Below are 14,628 nucleotides of genomic sequence, written 5' to 3'. Positions count from 1 at the left end.
AGGCGAAGATCTCACCGCTTATATGCTCTCATCGCGACCGGGCTCATCCACGTTGTCTGTGGTGTCGTGTGGGTGAATACTGTGGTGGTGCGCTGCCTAGCACCCCAGGCCCCACGCGCAGCAATAACCACTCGGGACACGTGTGTGTGCTTGCTCCGTCTCTCGTGCCGTGGCCGTTCTGCCTACGTGCACTGCTGACGTCATATTTATTACATTGGATACGTACGCGTAGACTGACGTCCACACCGTTACGCGTCACGTCAGTTATCGCGACATTACATTCCTCCCCAACACACGAAAACAACAACAACAACCAAAACTACATTGCAGCTTTATGGACCTGGACCACAGTTACACCAGCAGTCGCCAACCCAGTGCGCACCCCTTGCACTGATAGTCAATGTGAATGAAAACAAAACGGTCTTACTTGACGTAGTCTCTTAGGCGACGGGAAGGCTCCGGGTGCGGCCTCAGATGATATCGAGCTGCCCCACCGTCCAGCACTACACCCCGACCCCTACTCCCAGAGTCACCATCTGCGACGCCATCTCCACCCTCGGGCTCGCTGGCCTCCTCAGGTGGTGCAACCTCTGGTGAGGGATCTTGTGGCCTCGCAACAGTTCCAGGAGACAGGGACTCAGTTCCTCCCCTCGCATGGTCCACGTCCTCAGCCAACTCTAAGAACCTCTCCTCTCGTTGCACGGGCCGTTGGGGATTGTCTTGGTGTCCATCACCCGCACTTGGGGTTACTGGTACTCTCTTGAAGTATGAAACGTTCCTCGTTATCTTCTCGGCACCTTTCCTGGCAGTCACGCATGTGCCCATGACTTTCTCTACAGTCCACGGTTGAGGTTCAAAATTCAACCGAAACTTGCCACCCGACCTCCGATTTCTGATCAGCACTCTGTCACCTGGGGCTAGGTGTGGAGTTACCGCGCGCCGGCGGGCATCAACCCGAGCAAACACTCCTCGTCTGTGTTCATCAATGGCACTGTCATTAGGAGTATCGGGCGTCCACTCTGGGTGATGCGGAATGGTGTCGGTGACAACCCGCCCCATCAGCAGATGCGCAGGTGCCACTCCTGTGGTAGAGTGGGGCGTCTGGCGATAGCTTCGGAGAAATGTGAAAATGGCAAGCTCGACAGATTGGCTTTTCTCGTGAGCAATTCTTATCACCTTGTTAAGTGTCCTCATGAAGCGTTCAGCCTCCCCATTGGCTTGAGGCCATCGGGGAGTGATCCGCCGGTGATGAACACCTAATGCCTGCAGGTATTCCGCGAAGTCTTGACTCTGGAATGGCGATCCATTGTCAGTCCTGATTTCCTTGACGATGCCATGTGTCGCCATGATCTTCTCCAGCTTTGGGATTACCTCCTGGGCACTCAACACAGTCAGTATTTCTACTTCCGGATACTTTGAGTGGTCGTCTATGGCCACAAGGGTATGCCTTCCGTCCGGCAAGCTGCCAAAGTCGACACTTATCTTGGACCAAGGCCTTCTGGGTCGAGGCTCCATCACGACGGGGGCAGGCCGGGGTACTTCCCCCGTTACTTGACAGGCATGGCATTCTCGGACGGTGGCCTCTACTAACTCATCCATGAGAGGGAACCACACCTTAGTGCGGAGCCTTGACTTCGTCTTGACCATGCCTTGGTGACCGATGTGGGCCAGGTCTACCACTCTCTGAGTCAGGGATGTCGGAATGACCAGTCTGTGGCCCCTCAGCAGGCATCCGGTATCGTCTTCCGTCAGTTCGTCTCTCACATTATACAGGCTATCCATTGTCTGTTTTGCCCGAGGGGTCAGGTGCTTCCATTCCTCCCTGGCTCGGTTCCAGCTGTTTGTTCGGACGGCTGCTCTCGCCCTTTGCAGGCATTCATCTTCACTGGAGGCCTGCGACAAGCTGGCCATGGATACCGGCCTGGGACATGATCGCGCTGTGATGCTCCGGACGTACTCTTCGGTTTCTGCCGCCTCCTTCACCTCTTGTGGGGTTGCTTTGCGAGGGTGGCGAGAGAGGTAGTCTGCCGGGTTGCGTGCGCCCGGTTGATATTCGATTTTGCAATTATAATTTTGCAATTGCAGCATCCATTTTTCGATTCTTGGCGGCGGCTTCGTGGACGTGCCCACGAAGAGGGACACCAGCGGCTTGTGGTCCGTAGCTACGACGAAGGGTTTGCCGTATACGTACAGGTGGAAATGGTGACACCCCCAATGGATGGCGATCGCTTCCTTTTCTATTTGCGAGTATCTCTGCTCAGTCTCTGTGAGCGACCGGCTGGCGAACGCCACTGGGGCCCATTCTTCTGCACTCGTCTTCCTTTGTAGCAGGACTGCGCCCAACCCTACTGGGCCGGCGTCGACAGCAATTAGTGTCAGTTTGGCTGGGTCGAAAAATGCCAGCGTCGTAGCCTCTGAGAGTGCTTGTTTGATCTCCTCGAACGCTCGCTCCTGTTCGCTGCTCCAGGTCCAGGGGGTTGACTCTTTGGTGAGTTCTCTTAGTGGCGCTGTGAGATTCGCCAGGTCCTTGATGAACTGGCCACAATAGTTCACCATTCCTAAAAAGCTTCGCACCTCCGTGATGTTTGTGGGCGCAGCCGCCTCCTTGATGTCCTTTACCTTCTCCGGATCCGGATTGACGCCGTCTGCCGAGAAGGTGTAGCCGAAGAATTGGAGCTTCCGGCACAGGAACTCGCACTTCTCCCGATGCAGTGTAAGGCCCGCGTCTCTTATGCGTCTGAGCACCTGTATCAGCCTCTCATTGTGCTCCGCAATGGTCGTGGCGTGCACCATAATGTCGTCACTGACATTTATCGCTCCAGGGATTCCCGCGATGAGTTCTTGTATCACGTTCTGGAACACCTCCGCGGCGCTTGACACTCCAAAGCTTAGCCGCGTATACCTCCTCAGGCCAACGTGCGTGGAGAACGTGGTGATGTTCCGGGACGCCTCATCCAGTACTAGTTGGTGATACCCTGAGCGTAAGTCCAACTTTGAGAACCATTTGGCGCCCGCCATCTCCCCGACGATGTCATCTATGGTCGGAGTGATGTGGCGCTCCCTCTTGATGGCAGCATTGGGGAGCCGCATGTCCACACATATTCGGACAGCGCCGGGTTGTTTAGGCTTCCTCGCTACGACAATTGGCGACACCCACGGGGTCGGTCCGGACACCTTCTCAATGATTCCCGCCGCCTCCAGCTTCTTTAGCTCGGCCTCGACCAGTGGCCTGAGGTGAAACGCTATGCGGCGATGCCGTAGGGCTATCGGTTGAACCGTGGGGTCGATGTGTAAGTGGACCTCCTTGCCCCTGAACTTGCCTATTCCGTGAAAGATTTCTTCGAACTCTTCCAGGGCGTGGTGTATTGACTCTTGGTGTACTCCGAACGCGAACGTCACCACACCAAGATCTTCAGCCGCTCTGCAGCCCAGGAGCATGCCTTGTCCGTCTTCGGTAACATAGATATTTGACGTGATTGACCGCGTGCCATGCGATATCACCGTCCGGAATTTTCCCTGCACTTTTAGCGGCTCTTCCTGTCCGTATGCGAATACTGTTATTGTCGATGGGCGCAGTGTTGGCTTCGGGTGCATGGATCGGTGCATTGCCGCGGCCATGATGTTGATGCTGGCGCCTGTGTCCACTACCGTGGTGACTTCCTGCGACCCTACCCGGACACTGCATTGCGGCAGCCTCCTAGTCCTGCGTACCGCTGTGCTTATCATATGTACCCGGTGTACCACCTTCTCTTCTTCCTCCTCATCATCGTCCATGTCGCTGGCCACCGGGCCTCCTTCGTCCACCGTGTGTACTGCCTGGCGGGGTTTTCGGAACTTCTTCGATCGGCATACTTTCTCGAAGTGGTTGAAGCGTCCACACGCCATGCACTTCCTCCCTCTTGCCGGGCACTCTGCCATGGCAGCGTGGGGCGACCCGCCGCAGTATCCGCAGGACTTGGGCTGGTCTTGGACGGCCGGACCTGGCCCCCTTCGGGGCCATCTCTGTTTCGGTTTTACCGCCACCGCGTTGACTGGTTCGGTTTTCACGGGCACTTGTAGGGCTGCTTCCATGTGCGCAGCGCGCGCTTTGGACAGTTCCTTCGTCCGACCCATCGTCAATATGTCTGCCAGGGGCTTGCCGGACTCCTCCAAAATCCTTTCCCTCAGCTTGACTGACGCACACCCTTGTATAATCTGGCCTCTTATCTCCTCCGTCTCATCCCGAAACCCGCAGGTGGCCGCCAGGTTTTTGAGACGAGCGTAGAACTTATCGAGCGACTCCTCAGGCAGTTGGCGTGCTTGGCGAAATATGAAGCGTTCATAGTCACGGTTCGCCATTGGCTCGAAGTGCTCGTTGAGCGCCGCTATCAACGTTGTGTGCGTCTTGGGGGTGTTTTCCGCAAGTGTCTTAACTATGTTGTGAATTTCTTTTCCTCCAAGGTGGATGATCATTGCGCGTTTCTGATCCCTCTGGACCTTCGTGGCCTCAAAGAAAATGCGCACTCTATCCTCCCAGTCTCTCCATCGGGCTGCCACCGCTGATGGGGGCCCTTCTACAGAGAACGGCTCAATTGGCGGAATGTTTGCCATGGTGCGCGGCGTGCGCTAGGCGAGACCTCTTCCTACCCTTGGCTGTGATGGCTCTGGACGTCTGCTCTTTCCTCACCCACGTGGGAAGCGGGGCCTTACTCCCAGGCAGGGCGTGACCTTTCCCCCGGTGTTCCCCTGGGTATTGCAGGAATGTGAGGGCCTTCCAGGACTCGTTATCCACGTCCCCGTGACCTCTCCCCGTGCAGCCCACGATCTGGGTCAGGTGCCCCCACTCACTGGCACAGAGGAGCTGAAAAGAGGGACTCCCCACCTGTTCCGGCGCTCACAACCGCCGCGTAGTTCCAGGCGTTGGTGTCAGCTGGAAGGCAGGGGGCTGCAGAACTACTCCGCGCTCCGCGGGCCGCCAGACGAGGCAGGGCGCACGTGGACGGCAGCGCTGAAGGCGCTGAGGCGGTAATTGACCCCCGCGACCTCGCCGACGGGCAGGAGCGCTCTCACGCGTCCGCGCTCACTCTCCTCTTCACCCCGAGGCAGGAGGATGCACCGATGCACCAGGGGCGCGTCACCGCAGGGGCACGAGCACCGCGAGCGAGGGACGCTCACCGGCCGCCACACCAACGGGACGCGGGTCAACAGCGAGGGCACGCCCACCCTCGTCGCCACTTTGTGGTGTCGTGTGGGTGAATACTGTGGTGGTGCGCTGCCTAGCACCCCAGGCCCCACGCGCAGCAATAACCACTCGGGACACGTGTGTGTGCTTGCTCCGTCTCTCGTGCCGTAGCCGTTCTGCCTACGTGCACTGCTGACGTCATATTTATTACATTGGATACGTACGCGTAGACTGACGTCCACACCGTTACGCGTCACGTCAGTTATCGCGACATTACAGTTGTCCCGTAATTCTTCTGTGTGTGTGGAAATACTTCACTATTAGTATTGGGTATATACGTTGCTGTAGTCAAAAAAGACAGTGGAAAGCCACATTCAAAAGATCAGTCAATAATCGGAGCAGCCTCAAGAATGCCTCAAGAATGCCTTGCTGTAAAGTTATAAAAATTGTGTAAGCTTGATATTTTATAAGCCAGACAACTAGATAGCCAGAGAAGATAAGAAGAATACAAGTATTGTTGTGTTTATAAAAAGCCCCAAATTCAGGCTCCTTCTAATGAATGTAACGGAGTATATCCGGAAGTGAGTGACTGGGGTCTTTTTTGCGGATTTGTCACAGCAGGCGCCATATTGAAATGATTTTCAAATGGCCCCTAGTTGTAATAAGATGCATATTCTTCTGTTCATAATGTCCTAAGGAGGACTTAATATTGGCAATCTAATAGGTCACTACAAACCATCTATACTTCCATCTCCCATGCCAGTCGCCACATTTTATTAAAATGAAAGGCACTGGTGGATTGCTACAATCCCAACATGGGGTGTTAAAAATATGAAGATTTCCGAAGATATGATATACGATCATGTATGATATTGGAATCATATATGAGGTATTTACATCATGTATGATACTGTACAATTGACATAAGATATAACATGTATAGATATACATGGTATAAGGTGATAATGTCACGGAAAGTCTTCTATCAGATGTTAATGCGAGCACCAAAATATGGGCTCTAATAGACTACAATAGGTTTCTGGGATGGAGGGTATCCATGGTATGTCGTCTTTAGGTTACTAACTAAATACATTCTTCATTAAGTCCCTTTTGGACCGTATCAAGAGAGAAAATCCAGTATGTTTCTCGTTGGTTTCAATTTTTTTTTGCATCCTTTCCTGGCGTTGGTTTCACCTGTTCCATAATCAGCCATTTCAGATCTGTTTCAGTATGTTTAAAGTCAAGGCAGTGCTTAACTAGGGGTGCTTGTAATTTCTGTGTCCTTATAGCCGATATATGTTCTGAGAATCTAATGCGAAATTCCCTAGTGGTTTCACCTATATAACATAACCCACAAGGACACAGGATCATGTACACGATGTTTGAACTTCTGCAGTTTGTCATATTACTTAGCTTGCCTGATTATTATGTTATGTTATGTTATCTGATATTTATAAAGCACACGGCTACTCCCAGGAGTGTCCCGGCGCTAGGAGCAAAGACCACATAACATCAAACAGAACATTCTTCTACAACGGAACTCAGAGCTGAAAGAGCCATGTTTTTAGACTCTTCCTAAAAGTAAGGAGGTCCGGAATCTGTCTAAGAGAGATGGGTAGGCTATTCCACAGCCGAGAAGCCACAGCTTGGAAAGATCTACCCCCTACCTGGGAGAGCAGGACCTTAGGAGTTGAGCTCAAAAGCTGAGAAGGAGATCTCAAGGTACTCTGTGGTGTATAAGGTTGCAATCTCTCCCAAAGGTAGGGGGCACCAATCTTATGAAATGCTTTAAAAAGCAAGACTAAGGCTTTAAAATTGATTATTTTCCACTCCGGAAGCCAGTGTAGAGAGGACAGAAGCGGAGTTGTGTGAGTCCTGGGGCCTGTCAGAAAGATGGCCCTCGCCGCCACATTCTGAATCACCTGTAATCAGCCCAGAAGGTACTCAGGGAGGCCAAGGTACAGGGAATTAACATAATCCAATCTGGACATCACCAGGGCCTGGACCACTGTTTTCCTGTAGAGGACTGAGAGCAGGGGGAGAAAGTTCCTCAGCATTCTCAGCACCCCAAAACAGACCCCAGCCACCGTTTGAACTTGGGCCTTCATGGAAAGGGCAGCATCCAATTTGACCCCTAGATTTTTCACGATGGTGACAGAAGCCGAGGGGGGGACTTGTCCTGCGGCCACCAGGTATGACAAGCTTCATACGGACGTAGACCAAAGAAGATAATCTCAGACTTTTCAGAGTTACACTTTAATTGGTTGTGACTGAGCCAGGAGAAGACTTCAGAGAGGCAGATGTTAATTAAGTTGCCCTTGAATTCGACAACCTTCTTGCACGTAAACAGCAGCTGGGTGTCATCGGCATATGACAATATTTTAGCCCCATATTTCTCGGCGAGAAGGGCGAGAGAGGCCATATAGAAATTAAACAAATTTGGGCTAAATATTGAGCCCTGTGGGACCTCGACATTCATGGGAGGAATCACAGCGGCAAAAGGTGGAGACCAGATAGATTGTGAGCGGTTAACAAGGAAAGACATGAACCATCTCAATACCATGAGTCTTTGCAGTAATCTGTTGTGGGGCACGGTATCGAAGTCTGCGGAAAGGTCCAATAATACCAAGACCGCATTACCTCCTCTATCCAGCATAGCTTTAATTGTCTCCGCAACTTCTCGCAGGGCTCTTCCCATGCTGAAGTTAGCTATGAAGCCTGACTGACTAAGGTGCAGCAAATTATTGATCTCCACGTATTTCGTTGTGACTTCATCGACATATTTCTCCAAAACCTCGGAGCGGCCTCGGGATCTGCCATAGGTTTCTTTAGCAGCGGGAGGATGTTGGCATGTTTCCAAGTTTGCGGCATGAGCCCTTCCCGCAAGGCGGTGTTCAAAATCAGGTTCACTACAGGGTTAATCACTTCTGCTATTGAGGACAATACTTTTGCTGGACATGGGACTGATGGTGAGCCAGACTTCAGAGCTTTCATAAGCGCTAGAGATTGCTCCAAGGTGATCAGGGGGAACTACTTAAGGGAGGGGTCAGTGCGGGGACACACATCAAGGGGAGGTCCAATGACAGCCTCTGATTCTGTCGACTGAGCTACGAAGGAGTCCTGAATATTTTAAATTTTTTCATGAAAAAAACAAGCCATGCAACTGGTCCAGTCGCTTGTGGGAGCAAATGGTCAACTAATTGTCGTAGGGAAGGAGAAACTTTTTACAATATTGAAAAGTACTCTACTTTTATTGCCCGCCAAATCAATTTTTGTTGCGAGAAAAAGTTTCTTTCCCTCGCGTACTTTCCTATAATGTTCCTTCAATGCTAGTTTATAGATGGATTTGTCAGTGGGACTATAATTCCTCCGCCACTCTCTTTCAAGATGTTTACACGCCCTTTTACTTTCCCTTAGGGCTTCCATAAACCAAAGGGCAGAAACTCGGGTAGATTTAGCAGCCCTCGTGGAGGGGAGGGCCAAGTTCCAGGGCCTGGAGTTGTAGCCAACCCTCTAGGGACTGCACGTCCTGTTCTAGGTTGCCACACAAGGGAATTGGGAGGCGACTCAGGGCGCACTGAATTGTCTCTGGTGAGATCAAATGAAAGGGCCTCAAACTGTAGCTGACACTGGTGTTGCCCAGTAATTGAGACCTTACTGGCTCTCCACAGATTTTAAAACCAACCAGGTAATGGTCTGACCAAGTTAAAGAGAGGGGGGCATCGATTTGGATCCGGTTTGATGAAAAAACTTGGTCCAATGTGAGTCCTTTGTCATGGGTAGAAAGACAGACATACGGAGTCAGGTTAAGAATATCAAGGGTTTCACATAACCTCATGGAATCAGGATCAGAGGACTTGTCCATGTGGATATTAAAAACCCCGAGGACCAATCAATGGCTGTATTTGGCTGCTATGGGGGATATGACATGGCTGATGGACTCCAGAAAATTCCCCGCAGGTCCGGGAGGGTGGTAGATTACTACTACCACGATAAATTGATGGGCCGAGATGGTCAGAAAAAAACCCATACTCTCTGCCCCCTCTATCTCCATGATCGCTAAAGGCACACAACAAAGGGAACTCCTGAAGATTAAGGCTACACCTCCGCCTCTCCCAGTAGGACAGTTCTTCCTCAGGATGTGGTAACCCTGGGGAATCGTGTTCGCAATAGTGGGGTTGGAGTCTTCCGTTAGCCATGTTTCTGTAAGAAACAACAGATCAGGGGAGGAGTCAGCTAAAAGATCATACATTTCGAGTTCATGTTTTTTTATAGAACGTGTATTCAATAGGAAAGCCCTCAGGAAGATACCTGTATCACCCGGTTAAATACTAGGTAAGCCAATATCAGATTTTACAGTGCGTTCTCCGAGGTAGGGACAGGCTACCCAGTCGCAGACTGTGCACCTGAGGAAGACATTACTCCCCTGCATATCGAGGTGAGGTCTGCAAACCGAACTCCTACCGATGTGTAAAAGACAATCTCTGCGGTACCCGATTATCTTGGGCAACTCTGGAGAAAAACCGGCAGCATAACTGGCCCCCATAACCGCACCAGCGGCACGCCCATTGTGCGCTCGTGCAGCGTCCGGTTTTAAGGTGGCCAGCGTCAAACAACTAGACCGCACCATCTTGAAGAAAGATGGCGGTGTCGGTCAGAAAAGGATTGAATAAGGAGCACTCCTGTTTAGGCTTGAGTAAACTACTTTTTGAAATATTCTGAAGGGGTGCTGAGGTACTGAATCCGCTGTCACTGCGGATGTGGAACATGAAAAGATAAGGTGGGAGAACCCACTTTGTGCCTCGCACTGTTCACTAGTTGGGAAAATCTCCAAAAACAAAGTTTCACAAATAAGTAAACTGAAATAAGTACAAATCCTTAATCAGTAACGTAATGCAGTTATATATTTAGTTATACAAGTACAAGTACGATCATCAAATCATCATTTGGACATTGCTGTTGAAATAATTCTGGGGTACATCATATTAATCATTCTTAATAGAGTGTACATTAGTCAAGAAATAATGACATAGAAAACTATAAGACAATATCGTTGGTGAAAGTGCCCAATGCATTTCGGGATCTTAAATCCCTTCGTCAGGGGCCAACCTGGAATAAATATGAAAATGATAAATAATTCCTGCTGTATATATAGGTATTAATTAGATGCTGTGATGGTGGTTATTTACATTAGATAATGATTTTCATGCGTTGTTCTGGTAGGTAACTGGTGCATGTCTGTGTTGCCAGGATGCTGAATCAAGATGTAGAAAGATAGTGAAAAGCGCGGCACCCAACGTGTTGGTGACTGTTGAGGTTAGTAAAAAAATAGAGAAGTAGAGACCGTGTAATGACATGTAAAGGGACCAAGTGTGTATGTGATTCACTTGAGATGTGACTAAAAACCTAATAGACAGGTAATACCAAAAGTGCAAATGTAAGCAAAGGTGGAGAGCAGGGTGACTAAACGTGAAGCAAGATAACAGACTCGCTCACCTTGGTAGCGCGGTGCAGGAGATAATGAAAAGGGACCAAAACGATATTTCAGACAATTGCTCACAACGCCTGTGCGGAAAATAAGGCAATCAGTATCATGAAAAAAAAATTCAAGACATAATGCGTCTCATGCGGGAGGACGCTTACCTTAAGTCAAGGCGAGAGGAGTTAGAGCGCAACGCTTGCGGAGTGAGATTCCGTGCAAAAAAAGACACAGATGGAAGGTGGTCAAATGGAGATGTAAAAGTCGTAGGGAAATAAAAGCATTCGCCTGTGAAAAAATGAGCGGGTGGTTAACGCTACACTTAAGTGAAAAATCTATAAAAGCACGAAATGTACCTACATGCGAGAAGCTTACCTAATATAATCAGGCGAGCGTGCTCGAGAACGCGGTGGATGCCATGAAGCCCGGAACTATTCCAATAAGGAGCGCGGTGATAGGGTAAAGCGCCGCGCTCAATTTAAATGCCGGAATGGATGAAAACACATGTGACTCACCAAGCGGAAAAAATGGAAGAAATACTAATGACAAAAGCGAAACTGGTTAATTCTATCGAAGAAAGCTAGGGTCGAAGAGGTTAAAGTTAAACGTAAACAAACAGACGCGGATGGAATGTGAATAGGATGGAGGTAATAAGGATAGAAAAAATGGAGTTTAGAAAAACAAATAATGGGAACAAGGAAAAAATGTCAAGGGCAGAAAAAAGACTGCGGCTATGTTGTGACAAACAATTAGTTTAAATAGTGAAACCAATGAAAAGAAAAGGATGGTGAAAAAATAGAACATGTGCTGTGTGGTGCTGTGTGCAGTGCCAAGATAAGCAGGTAAAAAATAGGAAAAATGAAGTTAAGTTCGAATGTGAGGTGTACATGTGAACATAGTATGACCATAGCAAAATACACGTGATTACCATTGAATTAAATCATCCAGTTTGACACAACAGTACAATAGATTTGATTAGTATTTCAGGGAATGCTCCCTGAGAAAGTGTATAAGTAGGTCTAAACCTCACTGAGTAGATCTAAATAATTGGGAAAATTAAGGGGGTTTATATTTTAGAGAGTCTGGTGAACAGAGTTCTACAGAAAACAACTCATGTCAATCCGGTGTAGTATCTACTCCCGGTGTGGGTTTCACAGATTCAACAATCTGAAATCTGAGTTGTGATATAGCATGATACGCTTCATTCCAATGAGTAGCTAACGGAGAGGTGATGCTGCGATTCCTGATTTTACTTTTGTGTTCAGTAATTCTGACCTTTATTTTTCTTTCCGTTTTGCCTATGTAAGCTTTGCCGCAAGGGCGTTTGATACAGTAAATGACGTTCATCGAATTACAGTCGCACGAATGTCTGAGGTTTATGGGTTTTCCAGTGGATGGATGAGTTAAAACGTGACCACTGATGACATTATTGCAATGAATGCAATTGCTGCATTTCATTGTACCTTTAAACTTCAACGTAGACAGGATGGGGGAAGGTGTTGATGATAACGTTTTCAAATTTTTGCCCCGAGTGTACGCAAACAGTGGTTTGGTGGCAAATATATTGTTGACATCGTCTTCGGATGATAGCATCTCCCATCTGGAGTTAATGATGTCTCGTATGGATTTTGACGCTGTAGTGAATTTGGAAACAAAAACTACACGGTCTGATGGTTGTTTAGCGGGTTGTTGCAGTAACTCATCTCTATCAAGTTGTTGTGCTCGTGTGAGACAATCTTGTAATACGTTGTCGGGGTACCCCCATTCTTTGAAACGTTGTATGTATTCCTGTTCTTTAGGCTTAGTGGTGTCAGGATTAGAACAAATGCGTCTGACTCTGAGAAGTTGAGAGTATGGGAGTTTCCTTAATAAGCTGTTGGGATGAAAACTGTTGTAGGATAATATGCTATTGCGATCTGTGGGTTTCTGGAAGACCGAAGTCTCAAAGTTGTAGTTATCTGTGGACTTGGTAATGAAAACGTCCAGGAAATGAACTTTTTGTTGTTGAATGTTGTGAGTGAATTGGATCCTGGGGTTAATTGTGTTGAGCTCAGTAATCATAGCCTTAAGATGGGTATTAGTACCTGTCCATAGTATGAAGATGTCGTCAATGTACCGGCAGTACATTAATACATGGTTCCACCAATTGGGATTGGACATGATATTTTCAGATTCGAAAAGAGCCATGAAGGTGTTCGCGTATGCAGGTGCTCCTGAAAAGCCCATTGAAGTTCCAGTTAATTGCGCATAGAAGTTTCCCTCCCATTCGAAGTAGCTATGGTGAAGGTAGAAATGTAAGATTTTCAAAATAAACAGTCTTTCAACTTCGATCTCAGATGTTTGGAGAAGTGCCCACTCTATGGCTTCAAGCCCTACTTGATGCGGTATGGATGTATATAGAGCCGTGACATCAATGGTGCACAGGATGATGTTGGTGAGGTCCCTGTTGTTCATCGTTTTTAACTGCTGTAAGAAATGAGTGGTGTCTTTCACATATGAGGGCCACTTTTGGACAAATAATTGCAGATAATGGTCCACAAATTTGCCTAAAGGTTCGAAGATTGATCCACAGCTAGAGACTATGGGGCGAAAAGGTGGGTCCAAGGGATTTTTAAGAATTTTGGGAATCATGTATAATTTGGGTCGTCTGGCATTTTTTGTTGTTAGGTGTCGGACAGAAGCCACTTAAAGTCAGGGTTCAATTACCCCTCCCTCACCAATCCGAAATTCTCAATTTTAAATTCCCCACACAATGAAATTCAAACGACAGAAACATTTAAAACATCAGTAAAAAGGGTTAAAAGGTTTCAGGAAATGTGCAAAGTGCACAAAGTTTAGCAGCAAGTTCAGCATAGGACATACAGTGTTTGTTCAAGTTACGGGGTTTGGCGCACTCGCGCAGGTTCAAGTTACGGGGTTTGGCGCACTCGCGCAGCGTCCCATTTTAAGGTGGCCAGCGTAAAACAACTAGACCGCACCTTCTTGAAGAAAGATGGCGGTGTCGGTCAGAAGCCACTTAAAGTCAGGGTTCGATTCCCCCTCCCTCACCAATCCGAAATTCTCAATTTTAAATTCCCCACACAATGAAATTCAAACGACAGAAAGATTTAAAACATCAGTAAAAAGTTAAAAGGTTTCTGGAAATGTGCAAAGTGCGCAAAGTTTAGCAGCAAGTTCAGCATTGGACATTCAGTGTTTGTTCAAGTTACGGGGCCTGGCGCGCTCGCGCAGCGTCCCATTTTAAGGTGGCCAGCGTCAAACAACTAGACCGCACCATCTTGAAGAAATATGGCGGTGTCGGTCAGAAGCCACTTAAAGTCAGGGTTCGATTCCCCCTCCCTTACCAATCCAAAATTCTCAATTTTACATTACCCACACAACGAAATTCAAACTACAGAAAGATTTAAAACATCAGTAAAAAGTTAAAAGGTTTCCGGAAATGTGCAAAGTGCGCAAAGTTTAGAAGCAAGTTCAACATAGGACATGCAGTGTTTGTTCAAGTTACGGGGTGATTTCTCTCCATAAGTCCATAGATGAGTGGATATAGCTGATTCGCAGACATGACAATTTACACACCTATAATTTCCTATTGGTGGTGGTAGTCCATAAATGGTGGTTTGCCTGGTTCTGTTCACAGATTTGAATCTGCTATGTACCAATTTATCTTTCAAATTCGGATTCCTCTTGTATGCTACCATTGGTTTCTGCAAAGGCTGCTCTTCTTCATTTACAGTGATTATCTTCCAGTTTTTATCTAATATCTGTTTGATCTTATGGTTGATACTTGAGTGGTTGGCTACACATACAAGTTTGTCTAGGGATTATTTGGGCTTGTCATTAATAAGGGCATCTCTGTTGTAGTATTTAGCCCATTTTAATGATTGGCGTACTAATCTTCTGGGGTATCCTCTAAGTAGGAGACGTTCCTGGAGTTGTTCTGCATGTTGCATAAAATCTCTCATGTTAGTACAATTTCTCCTAATTCTTA

At 48.0% G+C, this 14,628-nt stretch overlaps 1 protein-coding gene across 1 annotated transcript in view; it reads right to left on the bottom strand.

The window, feature by feature from the left end:
• NCK2 (NCK adaptor protein 2) overlaps positions 1 to 11,135 on the bottom strand; it is a 242,094-nt gene extending 230,959 nt beyond the window's left edge. The window contains exons 1-3 of the mRNA XM_085622617.1: positions 11,016 to 11,135; positions 10,805 to 10,928; positions 10,658 to 10,726 (exon numbers count right to left, since the gene is read on the bottom strand). The gene's annotated coding sequence lies outside the window, so the exon portion shown is untranslated. The remainder of the gene's footprint in view (positions 1 to 10,657; positions 10,727 to 10,804; positions 10,929 to 11,015) is intronic.
• Positions 11,136 to 14,628: the final 3,493 nt, after the last annotated feature.

This window comes from Triturus cristatus, chromosome 8 (genome assembly GCF_964204655.1).
Source record: "Triturus cristatus chromosome 8, aTriCri1.1, whole genome shotgun sequence".
Classification (NCBI taxonomy): Eukaryota; Metazoa; Chordata; class Amphibia; order Caudata; family Salamandridae; genus Triturus; species Triturus cristatus.
This window is presented reverse-complemented; position numbering and strand designations above follow the sequence as displayed.